Source organism: Pteropus medius, unplaced genomic scaffold, assembly GCF_902729225.1.
Source record: "Pteropus medius unplaced genomic scaffold, Ma_sr-lr_union100, whole genome shotgun sequence".
Classification (NCBI taxonomy): Eukaryota; Metazoa; Chordata; class Mammalia; order Chiroptera; family Pteropodidae; genus Pteropus; species Pteropus medius.
In genome coordinates, this window is record NW_024345601.1 from 3,444,972 (window position 1) to 3,463,450 (window position 18,479).

Here is an 18,479-nt window from a genome sequence, read left to right on the forward strand (position 1 = left end):
AAAGTCTAAAATACCCCTGCAGGAAAGAACAAGGTGAGGGGATTCTGCAAAGTCATTAGTGAACGTCAGTTTGAATGGGCTCTTGTGGCCAAAACTGGGACAATTTGAGCATTAATAATAATAATAATTATTATTATTATTATTATAAAAAAGAAAAATAATCCATAGCGATATTAATAAGGGTAGGATTCATTTTTAGAGGAGAATGCCAGTTGATGTAGAAGAGATTAAATAGGAAAGCTGCCACTTTGCAAACCCTGACTTAATACTGATCTAGATGAGGATGAGTGATGAACACTAAAGCAACAGGGCAAAATGTTGCTGGGAAGCAGGACAGTGAGACAGATGTGAAGTTTCAGTCCGGTGGAGATACAGTAATCAGCTGATCAAAATTAATCATGAAACACTGGTATCACGTACCTCCCAATGTGATGAACTGGGAAGGACACCACACCTTTTGTACAGAAATCTTGCTGAAAATGTTCCACCTGCATCTAATCAGGAAGAGACAATCAAATACAGGACATGGCGCATTTTACAAGTTAACATGTCTGGACTTGTCAAAATGTCAATGGCAGGAAAGAAAAAGAAAAATGAAAGAAACTGTTCTAAAATACAGGAGATTAAAGAGACTCAATCAAAAACAATGATGAACCTTGACTAGACTCCAGATTTAAAAAATAAAATCATGAAAAACTTTTTTGGATAACTGGGAGAAATAGCAATATGGGCACATATTAGATACAACTGATTTTTTTTTTTTTTACCAGAAAACTGAACTGTATTTACTTAACATATTGGAAGGAAACTATATGAAATTTTATAGTATCTTTTATCTGCTGTCTTTTGACATACACTGTTAGTTATTTTAAACACATTTAAATATAACAAATGTCTTAAGAGACCAAATTAGATAATCTTACTCCTTAAAATAATCTGTATTGATTCCTGGGTGATTCTGAAAGCCTGGAAGTAAATGTGACTTCTAATTATCCAAGACTGAAGTCCTTTAGCATAGGCTTCTCAAATTCCTTTTTTTTTTTTTGCACTCCATGTATTTTCAGTATCTACACCAATTCAGTCTTTCTTCTGCCCTCTGCTGCCTCTGTTTCAAGCCTAGTGATCAGTACATACTGATGACTTGGTAAATGTCTATTCAATAAATCAGCGATAATTTTGCATGCTTCTGATACTCAGATCTTATTTTCTCCTCTTATTTTATTTTTCTAATTACAATTGACATTCAATATTATTTCATATTAGTTTCAAGTGTACAGCATAGTGGTTAGACATTTATATAAACTACAAAGTGATTCTTCCAATAAGCCTAGTACCCACCTGGCACCATACATAGTTATTACAATATTATTGACTATATTCCCTATGCTGTACTTCATATTCCTGTGACTATTCTGTAATTGCCAATTTGTACTTAATCTCTTCATCTTTTTCACCCAGCCCCCCCACCCCTCCTCCCATCTGGATACCATCAGTTTGTTATCTGTATCTATGAATCTATTTTGTTTGTTGATTTATTTTAATCTTTCGATTCCACATACAAGTGAAATCATATAGTATTTGTCTTTCTTTGTCTGACTTAATTCACTTAGTGTAATATCCTCTAGGTCCATTCAGGTTGTTATGAATGTTCAGATTTCATTCTTTTTTATGACCGAGTAATATTCCATTATATATATGTGTCACATCTACTTTATCCAATCATCTATTGATGGGCACTTAGGTTACTTCCATATATTGGCTATTGTAAATAATGCTACAATGAACATAGGGATACACATACATACATACATACATACATACATACATACATACATACATACATACATTTTTTCAAATTAGTGTTTTGGATTTCTTTGGATAAATATCCAGAAGTGGAACTACCGAGTCATCAGGTAGTTCCATTTTTTTTAATTTCTTGAGGAATCTCCATAATGTTTTCTTAATGGCTGCAGTGATTTGCAGTCCTAACACAGTGCACAAGGGTTCCCTTTTCACCACATCCTCACCAACAGTTGTTTGCCGATTTACTCATGATAGCCATTCTGACAGGGGTGAGATGATATTTCATTGTGGTTTTAATTTCCTCTGATGATTAGTGATGTTGAGTATCTTTTCATATATCTATTGGCCATCTATCTGTATGTCTGCTTTGGTGAAATGTCTACTCAGGTCCTCTGTCCATTTGTTAATCGGATTGTTTTGGGAGGGTTGTTATATCAGTTCTTTATAAATTTTGGATATTAACCCCTTATCGGATATATCATTGGTGAATGTCTTCTCCCAATTGTTAGGTTGTTTTTTCATTTTGTTGATAGTTTCCTTGGCTGTGCAAAATAATTCTTAGTTTGATGTAGTCACATTTATTTTTTCTTTTGTTTCCTTTGCCAAAGGTCATATATCAGAAAAAAACATTACTCAGAGCAATATCAGAGAGTTTACTGCCTGTGTTTTCTTCTAGAAATTTTATGATTTGGGGTCTTACATTTAAGTGTTTAATCAATTTTGAGTTTATTCTTGTATATGGTGTAAGAAGCTGGTCTCATTTTTTTTTTTTGCATATATCTGTTCAGTTTTCCCAACACTATAAATCGAATAGACTGTCTTTACTCCATTGTATATTCTTGCCTCCTTTGTCATTGATTAACCATATAGCCATGGGTTTATTTATGGGCTCTCTATTCTGTTCCATAATCTGTGTCTGTTTTCATGCCAGTACCACGCTGTTTTGATTACTATAGCCTTGTAGTATAGTTATATATCAGGTAGCATGATATCTCTAGCTTTGTTCTTCTTTCTCAAGATTGCTGTGTTTATTCAGGGTCTTCTGTAGTTCCATATAAATTTTAGGGTTATTGTTTTAGTTCTGTGGAAAATACCATTAGTATTTTGATAGGGATTGCACAGATCCTATAGATTGCATTGGTAGTATGAATATTTTAAGGATGTTGACTTTTCCTATCCAGGAGCACCATATATACTTCCATTTATTTGTATCTCCTTCAGTTTCTTTCTTCATTATCTTATAATTTTCTGAGTACAGGCCTTTTACCTCCTTGGTTAAATTTATTCCTAGGTATTTTTATGCAGTTTTAAATGGGATTGTTTTCATAATTTTTTCTCTCACAGTTTGTTGTTTGTGTACAAAAATGCAATTGATTTCTGAATATTAATTTTATATCCAGATATTTTACTGAATTCGTTTATCAGTTCTAATTTTTTTGGTGGAATCTTTGGGGTTCTCTTTATATGTAATATCATTTCATCTACAAATAATGACAGTTTTACCTCTTCCTTTATAATTTGGATGCCTTTTATTTATTTTTCTTGTTTGATTGCTGTGGATAGGAATTCCAATACTATGTTGAATAAAAGTGGTGAAAGTGAACATCTTTGTCTTCTTCCTGCTCTTAGGGAAAACATTTTTTTTTTGCTTTTCATTATTGAGTATGATATTAGTTGTGGGTTTGACATATATGGCCTTAATTAGGTTGAAGTATGTTCCCTCTATTCCACTTTGCTTCGAGTTTTTATCATAAATGGATGCCAGATTTTGTCAAACACCTTTTCTTTATCTATTGATATGACCATATAATTTTTATCCTTCATTTTGTTTATATGTGGTGTGTCGTGTTAATTGATATGCAGATGTCAAACCAACTTTGCATTCCAGGAGTAAATCCCGCTTGATCATCATGTATGATATTTTTAACGTATTACTGAATTTGGTTTGTTAATATTTTGTTGAGAATTTTTGCATCTATGTTCATCAGGAATCCTGGGCTATATAGTGTTCTTTTTTTTTGTAATGACTTTGTCTGGTTTTGGAATCAGGGTAATGGTGGCCTCATAAAATGAGGTTGGGAGCCCTCCCTCCTCTTGAATTTTTTGGAATAGTTTGAGAAAAATAGATGTCAATCCTTGATGTTTGGTAAAATTAACCTGTGAAGCCATCCATCCAGACGAGAAATATCGTTTGTTGGAAGTTTTTAGATTATTGATTCAATTTTGTTAGTAGTAATCAGTCTGTTCAGATTTTCTGCTTCTTGATTCAATCTTGGAAGATTATATGTTTTCTAGAAAGTTATTCATTCTTCCAGATTGTCCAATTTGTTGGCATATAATTGTTCGTAGTATTTTCCTAATATCTTTTATATTTCCATAGCATCAGTTGTCACTTCTCTTTAACTTCTGATTTTATTTGGGTCCTCTTTTTTTCCTGATGAGTCTGGTTAAGGGTTTATCGATTTTGTTTATATTTTCAAAAAAAAACAGATCTTGGTTTCATTGATCTTTTATATTGTTTATCTAGAGTCTATTTAATTTATTTTTGCGCAGATCTTTATTTCCTTCCTTCTATGCCTTTGGACTTTGTTTGTTCTTTGTCTAGTTCTTTAAGGTATAAGGTTAGATTGTTTATTTGAGATATTTCTTATTTCCTGAGGTCATCCTGTATTGCTATAAATTTCCCTCATAAGACTGTTTTCACTGTGTCTCAGAAATTTTGGTTGTTGTGTTTTCATTTTCAGTTGTATTAAGTTATATTTTGATTTCTTCCTTGATCTCATTGTTAACCTATTCATTGTTTAGTAGCATGTTATTTAGCTTCCATGCGTTTGTGTGTTTTTCAAATTTTTTTGGTAATTGATTTCCAGTTTCATACCACTGTGGTCCGAGAAGACACTTGATATCATTTCAATCTTCTTAAATTTACTGAGACTTGGTTTGTGGCCTAATATGTGGTCTATCTTGGAAAATGTTCCAGTGCACTTGAATAGAATGTAAATTCTGCTGCTTTAGGGTAAAATGCTCTAAAAATATCAATTAAATCTTTCTGGTCTAATGTATCATTTAAGGCCACTGTTTCCATGTTCAGTTCTCTCTGGAAGGCCTATCCATTGATATCTGTGGTGTGTTAAAGTCTTCTACTATGACTGTATTATTGCCAAGCTCTCTCTTTATATCTGTCAAATTTTTTTTTTATATATTTAGGTGCTCCTATGTTGGGTGCATAAATGTTTACAAGAGTCATTTCCTCTTGTTGGATCGATCCCTTTATCATTATGAAATGCCCCTCTTGGTCTCTTATTATGGCCTTTGTTTTATAGTCTACTTTGTCTGATATGAATATTGCTACCCCAGCTTTATTTTCATTTCCATTTGCATGAAATATCTTTTTCCATCCATTTACTTTCAGTCTGTGTCTTTCAATCTGAAGTGGATCTCTTGACAGCATATGGATGGGTCTTGTTTTCTTATCCATTCAGCTACCTTATGTCTTATGATTGGAGCATGTAATACATTTACATTTAAAATGATTATTGATAAGTTCATAGTTATTGACATTTTATTATTTATATTTATGTTCTCCCCCCAACCCCCATCTTCTTCTTAAAGAAGTCTCTCTAACATTTCTTGTACAACTGGTTTAGTGGTGATGAACTCCTTTAGATTTTTCTTGTCTGGGAACATCTTTATCTCTCTCTCAGTTTTATATGACACCTTTGCTGGGTAAAGTAGTCTTGGTTGTAGGTCCTTAATTTTCATCACTTTGAATATTTCCTGCTGATCCCTTCTAGCCTGAAAAGTTTCTGTGGAGAAATTAGCTGACAGTCTTATGGGAGCTGCCTTGTAGGTAACTAATTGCTTTTCTCTTCTGCTTTTAAGATTTTCTCTTTGTCTTTAAACTTTGGCATTTTAATTATGATGTGTCTTGGTGTGGATCTCTTTGAGTTCATTTTCCTTGGGACTCTCTGTGCTTCCTGGGTTTGAATGTCTATTTCCTTCATCAGGTTAGAAAAGTTTTCTATCATTACGTCTTCAAATAGGTTCTCAATCTCTTGCTCCTTCTCTTCTCCTTCTGATACCCCTATGATGTGAATGTTGTTATGCTTGATGTTGCCTCAGAGATCCCTTAAACTCCTCTCATTTTTTTAAACTTTTTTTCTTTTTGCTGTTCTGACTGGGTGTTTTCTGCTACTTTGTCTTCCCAATTACTAATTGGGAATTAATAATCCTTTGCTTCATCTAATCTCCTGTTGATTCTTTCTAGTGTTCTCTTCAGTTATTCTCTTCTTCATTTCTTCCCAGTTCTTTTTTATGTTTTCTTTGTCCTTTTTTATGTGTACTATCTTTGTTGAAGTTCTTACTACGTTCCTTGAGCATTGTTATAACCAATGTTTTAAACTCATATCTGGCAGATTGCTTGCTCCCATTTTGTTATTTTTCTGGAGTTTTCTCTCGTTCTTTCATTTGGGACGTATTTGTCTCCTCATTTTGGCTGCCCCTCTGTGTTTGTTTTAATGTATTAGGTAGCTCTGCTATGTCTCCCAGTCTTGGCAGGGTAGCCTTATGTAGTAGATGTCTTTTGGGGCCCAGTGGTGCAGTCTCCCCTATCACCAGAGCTGGGTGCTCCAGGAATATCTCTTGTGTGAGTTGTAGTTGAGTCTTGGTTTCTGCTGATTAGTGTTGGCATGTCAGTGGGTGAGACTGACTGTCAGGCTCACTGGCTATGAGGATTCACCACAACCAAAGGCATGGCCTGACCCCATGAAGTGGGATTTGTCCCAGCAGTCTCTGGTGCTTGCCAAGAGCACCCCTTTTGTTTGCCACTTGTGAGGCTAATTGGGTGGTGCTCTGTTGTGGTCTGAAGCTGGACACCAGGTGTGTTAATTCTGGGCTTCTTGGGAAGGGCTCCAGTGCAGGCCAAGGTCATCTGCCACATGTGACTGGCCTGGGGCTACCTGGTAGGAGCTACAAGGCAATCTGTGGTTGGTAGCTGCCTGTGCTGGACCCGGAGGTGCATGGGAGAGGCCATGTTGCAAACCAAAGCCATTTGCCACAGTACTGGACCTGCGGCAGCTCAGCAAAAGACACAGGGTACCCTGAGGATTGCTTCTACCTGCTCGCTGCCTGTAAGGCTCAGCCACTGAAAGCAGCTGAGTATGGGAGTTGGGTAAGACAGGGTCTCAGGGAGTCACCAGGATGGGGTGAGTCGTGTTCACCAGGTTAATGCATTTTTAGATTTGGTGCCAGTGCCAAGCCTATGGCCACTTACCAAAAGGCCCAGGGCACACTGAGGCCAGCCACTACCCACCTAGGGCATGCAGACCTTTAAGAGTTTTTAAAGAAAGATGAGGCACAGATCAAGGCTGGCTGCCTGCAGCTAAAATAGCCTCTGGCACTGTGTGAGTTCGATGGGGCGGGGTCTCAGAGTGAATCATGTTGAAGCAAGTGGAGTTCAACAGGCAAATACAAATTCAGATTTGGACGCGTGGGGGAGGGCTCAATCCAGGCAAGATGACACCTGTCTGCCAGCTATGTGGGAAGAAGGCTCAACACAGGAACAATGTTGACTATTCCTGCAGCCCTCACTCTAAAGCAACAAGCCTCATTTTCTTCCCATATGTCTCTGGTGCCTCCCAAGCTCCTGTCTCTCTGTCAAAACTGAGCATGCATACCTGCGAGTGAGTGAGTCTGTGCATGAGCTGTTTAAGAGGACACCTGAGTTTCCAGCAGTCTTTTGTCTCACCTAGACTGATAGAATCCCTGCTAATTTTCACAGCCAGATGTTGTGGGGGCTCCTATTCTCAGCCCTGGAGCTCCAGGCTGGGGAGCCCAGTACAGAGCTGAGTTTCCTAGCTCCTTAGGGGTGACTTCTGCAGCTGAGATATCCCTGCTGATTTCAACCACCACACATTGGATGTGGGACCAGCCTGTTTAGTGTCTCCGCTCCTCCTACCAGTCTTGATGTAGCTTCTTCTTTATATCCTTAGTTAAAGGACTTCTGTTCAGCTAGTCTTCAGATGGTTCTCCAGGTTGATTTCTATAATTTAGTAATCTTGATGTGGTCATCAAGGGAAGAGGTGAACACAGCATCTATCTATTCCACTATGAACCTCAGGTCTTAATTTGATCAAAAATTCATTTGTACTGTTTTAAAAGTTTCCAAGGTGATGATTTCATTTACTGAGTGTATTTCTTTAGTGGTATTGTGTTTATCAATGTGAATGTAGTGCCCTTGTTCTTAGGAGATCAGCCCAAAGTATTTAGAGACAAAAGGTCATGATGTCTGTCTGCAACTTATTTTCATAAAAGTTTATAATAGTGAGTGTTTTATATACACACCAAATACATACATGTATATAATAATAATAATAATAATAATAATAATAATAATAATAATACATGTCCAATGTAGCATATTTGATCTTGGTTCCTGGTTCCTGGTTCTTGGTATAAAACTCCCCAAACTCTTAGAATTTCCTGAGTGATGGAATTGTCTTTTATTACTCTTAAGGAGATCAAGCAAATATGATACCCTCTATGTAGGATGTTAACACAGAGCCAGAAATGTACAGCATGGATAAGATCAGCTTACTTAAGGCAGAATGACCACAGCATGAACCAAACAAGGGACAATAACCCTCCCAGAAAAAATGAGCAGATGTCCAAACCCAAGAGCTCCAGAATAGCAATTCGGCAACAGTCTCCTAAATGAGGTAGAAATAATCTTTTAAGTTCCCCTCAGGTATCCCTCATATTAATTTCATAGCTCGACCTTTATGATGTCAGTAAATCACCACATTTTGACTGAAAGAAAAACACACACATACGCACTACCTCTTTAAATGCAAATCCTGACCTGTCTGCGCCTCACAGAAAACAAAGACATGAAATGGCTGCAGCACTGGACATGGACGTCAGTCCTTCTTCTGCCCAGCTTTTATTTAAACACATTTGGCTTTAGGTGCAGCTTTGACATGCCAACAGATTTAAGAAACTGTAATTACAGGTGAGCAAGCTGGGTCAACCCAGCTTTTCCAATCTATGCCTGCAGCTGCCTAGGAGCAAGGCAAGCCTAGAACTCCCCTAGGGAGTTTGTAGGAAGAAGCTCTAGAAATCTCCACCCCCCCATCCCCATCCCCCAGCATGGGAGGAGCTGCTATCTTTTGGCAAGCTCAGTGCACTAATTCTTTAGGTGTGAGTAACCCAGGACCCCACTGTCAAACAGGCATAGGTCAGTTGGCAGACACTGTTGTTACCTTTGGACCCACCAGTTGTTAAGGTATAAAAATACTCTGTACCACCTGGTAAATAACTACTTCCCCAAACCCTCTAGTACCTCCGTCGAGCCTCTCTGAGCACTTCTCCAGCACTTTGTCACCCCCTCCCCTCCACCATCACTATGTTCCCATGATCCAAACTGCAAGAACAGAGATTTTGCTCCATCTACTACAGCAGCCAGCTCTGACTTGTCAGTGCTTGCACTTTGTAACTGTTAGATATTTTAAACATTCTCACCTTCAAGACTCCAATTCTTCCAAGGCAATGACTCTATTTTATTCATTTCCACTACCCAGCACTTCTAACAGTGCCACACACTTGGTAAATACTAGATATATGCATCTGAATGCATCCAGAAATGAACAAGAGGAGTTTGCAGTGAGGCAAACTTGCAGTGAGTGAGCGAGGGTGGGCAGCTGGGCACTGCTGGGATAGCAAAATGCATTTCAGTTTCAGGTGCAGGTCCCAGGAACAGCGCTAAACCTGAGGCAATGTTTTCTTTGTGAGACTATTCTGCTAAAAAATGCTTACTTGAGATAAATTATAATAATAACTAAAACATACACACTCACACACAGAGTGAAGAATTAAGCCTATTTTGTCCCTACCAGTATCTCACACCACATGCTCACAGGACAGTGGAATCCACAGTTCCTTCAGATTCATTTTGGTCTATTCCTACTTTCATGAAGGAAAATGGAACTCACCCTAGAAAACCAAATGGAAAGTCTAGGACAGGAAGAGCCACATGGAACACTTCAACAGGCAAAAAGAAGGGATGCTCTGGAACATGTGTGAGGAAACTCTGATGTCCCCAGACCAGGATCCTTTTCCAACCGCACTCTGAGGTCTGGAAAACCATGGAAACAAAGGGAAGGACTATGTGGAAGAAAAGCGGCTGTCTCTAAAGGAGAAATGAAACTGCCAATGAGATTGAGGCAGCCAGTCAGCATGGAATTAGTATTTCTTTTCCCTCTCAGGTAGTGTTTAACACCATGAGGGGCTCAGGAGGGGTTCTGATGGCACAACTGTCCTGCTGGTCTATCTTGACCTGAAATTCCTCACAATGGACACTCAGAAAAAAAATATGCAGTGCAAGTAATTAATGTGGGAGGTGGAATAAAGGAAGAAGAAATTGAGACTTGGGGGAAGGAAGTCAATAAAGCTTGTGCTATCAAGCAGTTGACCACTGTGGGCATCCCATCTGAGGAGTGATGCGCCAACTCTCATTTATCACTGGGTGAGGGCTGCTCCCTGGGATCGCTGACTCCCTGACTTTCTAGTCTGCCACTTGGGGAGTAAAGTGAACAGACTACAGGGAAAATCTTCTGGCAAAAGAGTGCAGGAGCAAGGAGATAAAATTTGGTCAGTGTGCATGGAGTGGAAGGGCAAGGGAGCCATGAGCTGGGCCAGAGCAAAATCTGCTTCCTGTGAGACCAGAACACAGCTATTACTGCCCTAGCTGGGGTGCCTAATATGACCCAAACCTAAAAGGCTTTGCACTCCTCGGAAGAGAGGTATCCTTTAAACACTTGCAAGGCCTGACCATTCACCCAGAAAAACAATTCTATTTCTCCAAAAAGAAGGGGAATGCTGTTATGGAAAAAAAAAAAAGATCCTAAAAGGTGTGTGTTTAGGTCACAGCAACTCAGGGAGGAAAGGCAGTTAGTTCCCCACGGTTCCATCTTGATCTTGTCTACAAAGAGGTGCTCAAGGCAAGTCTGAAGTGTGGCTGGGATCTGAATCTATTTTACAGTTGTAGTCACAGGAGTGAGGGGAGTGGCCTATGAGCCTTGCCTGCCTGCTTTACCCTGAAGTACCCTTTACCCTTTGGCCTCTTTTCTGTAAACACAACAGATCATATAAGACTTATAGTGAGAAGCAGAGTAGAAATGAAAGCATCACTTAGTGACTGAGGAGATACAGACCCAGATGATTCTGAGATCCCTGAGCAGGGCATCCATCCAGCCACATTCATTCACTTGGAAATCAAAGACGCTCCATGCTGTAAAATTTTGCTGAGGTGGGAACACTTAAAGGAGTCTACCTCCTAGGCAAAGACATTGAGGTCCTTCTCATTGTCACTTCTGCAAGGCCCACCTCTGGTCAGGTGACCTCCCACCACCACCAGGCCAATGCAGTAGCCTCAACCCTCCTTCCTCCTTCCTGCCCAAAGGAACCAGAATGATCGAGCTTTTGGCTGATTCACAGCTCCCCGTGGTGTAACTTAACCCCAGAGTTGTTGAATTGCTAGACGTTTTCAAGATTGGATTTTTTTTAATTTAACTGATTTATGACCCAGATTAAACAGAGAAATGCTCTCCTGTCAAATAGACCACTGCACTTACTTGCATCAGGGGCAAACACTGATGCTTTCCAGACCCCCCCGCCCCAAAGTGGCTGCAGGCAAACTCCCTTCCTTGGCAGTTTATATAAACCCTGGGGATCTGTTTACCTCCTCTGGTTGCTTCTGAGCCGCCGCCTCCTCCTCCTCCTCCTCCTCCTCCTCCTCCTCCTCCTCTCCTCTCCTCTCTCTTTCTCTCTCTCTCTCTCTCTCTCTCTCTCTCACCCTCTCTCTCGACATGGGACCTGAGACTCTGTCTTCACTAACCCACCTGACACTAGTGCTTTCCAGGTATTTCTGTGCACAAGTGAACAGAAGAAGTGTGAACTCTGGTTATGGTGTTATAATCCTCTAGCAGAGTAGTGACCCTCCTGCTAGCAGAACCATTGGACCCATACAGATCATGAAAATCACCAGCACATGTGTTCTTGGTAAAATCTCGATATGGTGCACCATCCCATATAATCACTATGACTACAGCCAGGAGGAAGCCTCAGCCTTGCAAAGTAAAGGATCTACTCCCAGCCATTCAACCTACTTGCGGTGAGACCATGACTCTACCTCTTTCTAGAACATTCCATTTCATTCCTATTTGGTGTTGGATGTAAAATCTCTCCAATGTACTTTGTACATGAGTAGGAGTCTCTGACACCCAGCCCTGACAACTAGTCCTAATAGTGTCATACTCTGGAAAATCCATACTTGTGACACTGCCAGGCTACTGCTCAGAGCCTCCTTTCCATTTCTCATTTAAAATATCCCAAGTCTGGTGGAAAAGAGGGAAAAACACTCAGCACAGAAGAAAACAACCTTTTACGTGTGAAAGTGCTAGAAACAGATATGGATGTGAGGGTGAGTGGGTCTAAGTACAGAAACACAAAGGACCTTTGCTTTGCAAAAAGACAAAAACCAGATGATCTCCTCGAGCTGGGACAGAATGTGGGTGTCTTGGAAGCAGCTGACTTGATTGCCAGCACACTGGCTCCATGACCCATAAAATCAAAGCAAATTTCTCTTTTATCATTTTTTATGTGTGGCCTTTGACCAAATGCCAAAACATGCAGTTAGTGTTTTTAGATGACTGGGTGATGCTGTACTTTTGTATATTACAGACATCACATGTCAATCACATATCTGAAACATCACGCCTCCTGCCCACATCCAGACACACCGACAGGCCACAGCCTGGTAAACACAAAGGTGTGTTATTACAAGCCTTTCTTGATTCTCCTTCTGGAAGGCAGTGAGGACAGGCAGCATATCAGTGTGGCAGGAGGACCAGGCTGCCTGCCCAGCCATGAACCTGCCATAGCAGTTCTCTTCAACCTGCAGATGACAAAAACTCTCACTCTTGAATGAGAACACGCAAGTGTCCAAAACATGAGCAAAGACGTTTTAGAACATGACCAGTAATAGCTGCTCTTTTAGTCCAACCTTTCTCGGAAAATATGGGCCCTGAAAGGACGCCTGTCTACAGTCCTGTGATGATCCAACAAAACCACAGGAAAACTCGGGGACAGAGAATTTTCATGTTAAAAGCTTTTCTCATTCATCGACTGTCCCCAGTTCCAAAAACATGAGCTAGATAAATGGAGAGAATGATTGGTCTGTGAACTACAACAAGAAATGCTCATAGAATTAGGTTTTCTTTCTGAACCCTAATACTTGAAATCCTATAATTCAGTTCATGTGTCCAGCATCACCCTTTCCCTCTGCCTATCCTTTAAAATGTATAATCTCCTGGCGAGGGGTTGGAGACAGACTGCACAAGTTTCTAAAGCCCCAAAGGAATTAAACTTGTCATCAAGGCACCTCCCTGTTACTAGCTTGAAAAGGGTGGAAGGAAAGGTTCACCACAAGAGAAACTCACCCCACATCACAGTAATCTCCAGGACCTACTCTGAAAGCTGAAGCTGCTATGTGTCCACCTGGAGTCAGCAGCCAGAAGGCTGTAGCCATGGGAGATTTAATGCATCTGATTTGTAGTAAATCTCAAAATCTGACTTGCCAAGTCAACTAAGAAAAGCCTCAGAGAGGCAAGTTCAGGCCTTGGAGTTGAAATGGGCCCACGGCCCAGGAAAGGGCTGGGTTCCAGACTTGCTTGGAATCCTGGACCCACTCAGTGACACTCAGGTGCAGAGCTCAGGGCAAACCAGGTGGAAGCAGCCACCCCCTTCTCTTCCTGGGGAGGCTCTGACTTCGTTTCACCTCAGAGTGTAGGAGTAACATCTGAAACAGCCTCCATTTTACTGTGTCTCTTCCCAGGGATCAGAGAGGGAATAAAAAAGATAAAGAGAAATGGGGGAATAAGTGAAGACGCAGAAGAACACTGCTGCTTTCCCTCATCATGTTGGTCCTGACACTGCTAGGTGTACAGAAGACTGGGAGAAACTTGCAGAGAGTGACCATGTGTGCACAAGCTAAGAGACAGGGAAACCTTCATGCAAGGCTGTGTCAGCTCCTGGGGTTCCTGGGAAGTCACTATGACCACAATCCCAAACTGCTGTAGCGTAAACGTAGCTGGCCCACAAAGCTCTGATGTACCGCATAAGCAGGTGGCAACTCCCTAGTTCATTTAAGTGCTGAAACAAAACTTGTCACAACCTCAAGGCCTTTCCCCACTACACTTGTCAATATAAAGTCTAGACAAAATGGCATACGGAAAACAAAACAAATTTAAAAAATCAGGGGCAGCAATTTAGCAAGTAGCAAAATTAATTGTCAAAAGTATCCAGTTTGTGTTTTAGAAATCTACATATGGTTGTGATTGAGTAAAAAAAGTCACGAAAAACCCCTTCCTGCCACCCAGCCACCCTTTTTGCAGTAGCTATCTTCCTGGAGTACAGATGGAAGAGGCGAGAGATGAGTGAAGAAGGAGTTTAACTTTTTACTCTAATTAGTTCGGTATACAGATTTTCAATTATCTAGGCTACGTATGTATTCCTGGCTTGTAATTTTAAAATGTCAAAGATATCCATAAACGTAAGCTTTTCTAGGCTCCCACATTACTGCAGCTTTGGACAGATTCATGGAATGTCTTCCCTTGCACCTGTCCATGTGCTGGGCAGCTTGCCAACATCCCACATGAATTTCTTAGAATCAAGAATGAAGCCCTTCACTAATGGCAAAGTGAAGCCCTGTGTCTTACACTGTCTTACAGTCTCAAAGAACTCTTTCAGTACTGTGACCTACCTGAAGGACATCCATGGTCACTTAAAAATAACCCTGTAGCCTTAATAAATTAACCAAGTGCCATGTTGGTTCACATGGCAATTTTTACATCCAACTTTTCTTCCAACTACTGCTGAATTTTCTGTTCTTACAGGTCCCCCTCTATTTGCTATTTCAGTATTTGGAACATGAATTAGAGGAGGAAATGGGTGCAAAATTACTCAGTAGTCTTGACAGATGAAAGAGAAAGAATGCAGACATGTTCTTATATGGGCCAAGGATGACATCAGACAACTATAACTGTATTTCTTTTGTATAATCTTTTTGAAAGATGTATTCTAATGAGCACAAGAAGCAAGGACCACAAAACGAATTCTGTGCTGACCAGAGTGGGAAGAAGGGAGCTGCATGTTGTGTACGACAGACTGTACTGTCTCATTGCTCCACCTTTCAAACAAGCACTATCATCCTCTCAGGGGTGACATAATTTAATCATTTTCCTTTGGAGATACTTGTCAACTCAGACACCACCTCCTCTTGGAAGCCTTTCTTTACTACATCCTATCATCCATCCTGACCCTGAGGCCCCCTCTGGGCTCAATGCACACATCTTTAGTAGAGTGTTTATCATTCTATATGGAAGTAGTTGGATTTTTCTCTATCTTCAGAATGTGATTCCTAAGGGCTAGAACTGTATCCTTTCTATCTTCACACCTCCCTTCCACCAGGAGAATGTCTGGACCAGCACAAAAACTCAGGGGAGGTGGATCTGTGTATAAGTTATCACCTTGGCCTGATTTCCTATGTGTGTCCCGGGAGCGACTCACCATGTGGTGAAGAACCACCAGAAGACACTGCTGGCCTAAAGCTGCTCGCTGCAAGTCTGGGGTTCTCTCCAAGCCCTGGACCTTTGGACATAGGTTCAGGTTCATGCCCAAATTCCTCAGAGATATAGAGTCGACTCCACACTTACATGTGAGCAATAAAACTGAGGCTCCAATGACCCTAAACCGTGCTTTTTTTAGAAAGGAAAAAAAAAGGAGGGAGGGAGAGGGGTAAGGGAGAGAAGATACACAGATTGCAGAGAGAGAAAAATACATTCGGACAGACTACAGGAAAGCAAATAAACACAACACAGAATGAACTCAAAAAAGGCGTTTTCCCAGAAGATTTAAAACAACCAGCTATCCTCGGAGCTTGTCTTTGACCTTTCCCCAGAAAAGCTGAATATGGCTAAAGAAACAGGTAGTGCAAGAAGCGGGGAGCATGTTGATACACAACATCTGGAAAGTATGACTCCAGAGCGTGCTTATGTAACAAGGCTGAATGCAGCATTGCACTCTATATTCTTACTGCCCGAACGATTGCAACACAGAGGATGGATGTCTCCATTGAGGGCTTTGAGGCTACAGGCGTCCACGAAGTAGAAAGGTGACTGGGAGCAGCCTCAGGTCCATCCTGGGACAGCTCTAGCCTTCCAGAGAACTGGCCTGGGTTAGAGAAGGAAGAAAAAATTCCTGCCCTGGAACTTTACTCCTCATTTTTCAGGCTCTCAAATGGAACCTTACTGGTTTTTATTTTATACACAACATTTAACTAAGGAAAAGAGAATATTGACTGAGCATACACTAGCCCAGCGCTTGTCAAACTCTACTGTGCACATATATCATCTGGGAATATTTGAAATTCACATTCACATTCAGTGGGTCTGGATGTACCTGAGCTTCTGGGTGACCAACAAGCTCCCAGCCATGCCGATGCCTCCATTCTGAGACCACACTCTGAGTAGCAAGAATTTAGAATATGGTGGGAAAATATTAGAAGAAGCAATGTGAAAGCCAGGGTCCAAGAAACTGAAAAATCAGTGATTAGATGTCAAGGCACCTAGATAAGGTAGCTGGGAGGTGGAAACATCTCCCCAGGAAGAAGCAGGCCAGGCCCATTCCCCAGGGCTGCCTCTGCACTGAACATGGCTCTGCTTCAGTCCCTCAGAGTCTGCTGGACTCTCCCTACTGTGCAGGGTCAGGACTCAGGTAGGTTGGATGCTGATAGCAGAGAGAGCATGATGCTCTGCTGCCCTGACCTAGCCTGATGACCTGACTCATTCCTAGGGCACCTGTGTCCGTAAGGCACAGGCAGGAAGCTCAGATCTCCTGGGGTCAGAGGGAGTCCCTTGTCTTTACATTCCCCCAAATGATGACTTTGAATCCACTTATGTATGACTGGGAAACGAACAATAAAGCGCTATCTCAAATTAACCTACTTGCAGGAAGAAAAATCCAGAAAAAAATTTCAACACTCCTCTTTTAGGCCACATTTCTTTATACTTATGACTTTGCACTCCTGCAGAAAGCGGAAGGCCTTGACTGTCTAAAGTTGGCTTGTTGCTTTCTCTCTCAAACTGGAGAGAAAAGGGAAGCTTTGGGCAAGTGCTTTCGCAAACTTTAACATGCATGGGAATCACCCGGAAGCCTGTTAATAAGCAGATCCTGAGTCAGCGGGTCTAGGGGGATGTGAGATTCTGCATTCCTAACCAGCTCTCATGTTGAAGCTGTTGCACTGGTCCCTGGGCCTCACTTTAAGTAACAAACAGCTAGAGAATGTGCTAGCCACCTGGTTAGGCACTTAATTTACGTTAGTTTATTTAATATCTTAGCAATGCATCAGATCAGGCACAGAGCCTCCTCCTGACAGATGGAGAAACCGACAGTCATGGAGGTTAGGTTAGGTAATCTGATCAAGTTCTGCAGCTAGAAAAAGGGAAGCATCTGAATATTAAGTCTGGTCAGTCTGGCACAAAGCTTATGTACTTTCCTCAATGAAATGATGGCTTCAGTTTATCATGAGAAAAGCCAATCCACATGCAGTCTCATGTCTCTCAAGGCAAGAATGTATAGAATTTACTTTAGAAGGATGCTATTCAAATGCTTATCACTTTTTTTAATTGTCTGTGTTTGAAGGGATGTTTCATTTAGTTATCCAACCACATTCAGCAAACATTTGTCAAGTTCCTAGATGTGCAAGGCATTGCCTATCAGCAGCAGTCACTTATGCAGAAAAGGTTTCTCCATAATGCCAGGTTAATGAGGTACTCAAGTCATACATAATACAGGCTCCTTAACAATGGAATAAAGCCCCTAATGCAACTTAGTTTAGTATTTCTCTACTCTGTGTTTCACATGACACAGCTGATTTCAGATACTTTATTTAAAAAAGCTCAATAAAGGTTTGCAGCTTGCATCAAGTATAAAATGTATCCTGATAAGCCCTCAGCTAATGTGGCGATGGGACAGGGCACTTGGTGTGACTTAGCTCTCCAATGTCTGCTCTTAGAAGATAACGCAGTCGTCACCCTCCCCCAGCCAGTGGTCTGGAAACTGCAAAGGTGAACTGGTAAATTTGATTTCTGGACTCACAAAACGCATAAGAAAATAAAAGTGTCTTTAGCCTTTTGCAATTTCAAAATGAATGCATTCCTAGTTTAAGTAGGAGCTTTCTTTTTGCAAGGGCGATTTGAGCAATACTAAAAGCTATGGAGCTGAAAAAGTCAAGAAGTTGGTATCATCGAAGTTGGCCAATACACCTCTAAAGAGACCTTCTCCTTTCAAAGCATTTCTTTATTTGTCCATTAGAAAACCTCATAGCATGGACATAAAATATGCTTAACATAATGCATCTTCAATTTAAACAATGGCCAGATTGAAGGAAAAAAGTACTAACCTGGTGTTCATCCATCCTCACTCACCCCCAGCCATTCTCTTAGGTACTTCTTTATACTCCTGTGGAGAGACCTCTGTGTCATTTAGTTATTAGGTCAAGTATGACAAAAAAGGATAACATTTCACTTTCAAGACTTGTTTCCATTAAAATCAGGCACAAG

The 18,479-nt window shown here is 40.8% G+C and overlaps 1 protein-coding gene and 1 long non-coding RNA gene across 3 annotated transcripts in view; both read right to left on the bottom strand.

Moving 5' to 3' along the window:
- The window catches only part of SLC24A3 (solute carrier family 24 member 3), a 458,625-nt gene that overhangs the window by 357,119 nt on the left and 83,027 nt on the right, over nt 1-18,479 (bottom strand). The gene's annotated exons all lie outside the window — the stretch shown is intronic.
- Nucleotides 1-18,479, bottom strand: part of LOC120611857 (uncharacterized) — a 37,181-nt gene that overhangs the window by 3,675 nt on the left and 15,027 nt on the right. The window contains exon 2 of the long non-coding RNA XR_005655303.1: nt 12,894-12,895. This is a non-coding gene — a long non-coding RNA (uncharacterized LOC120611857). The remainder of the gene's footprint in view (nt 1-12,893; nt 12,896-18,479) is intronic.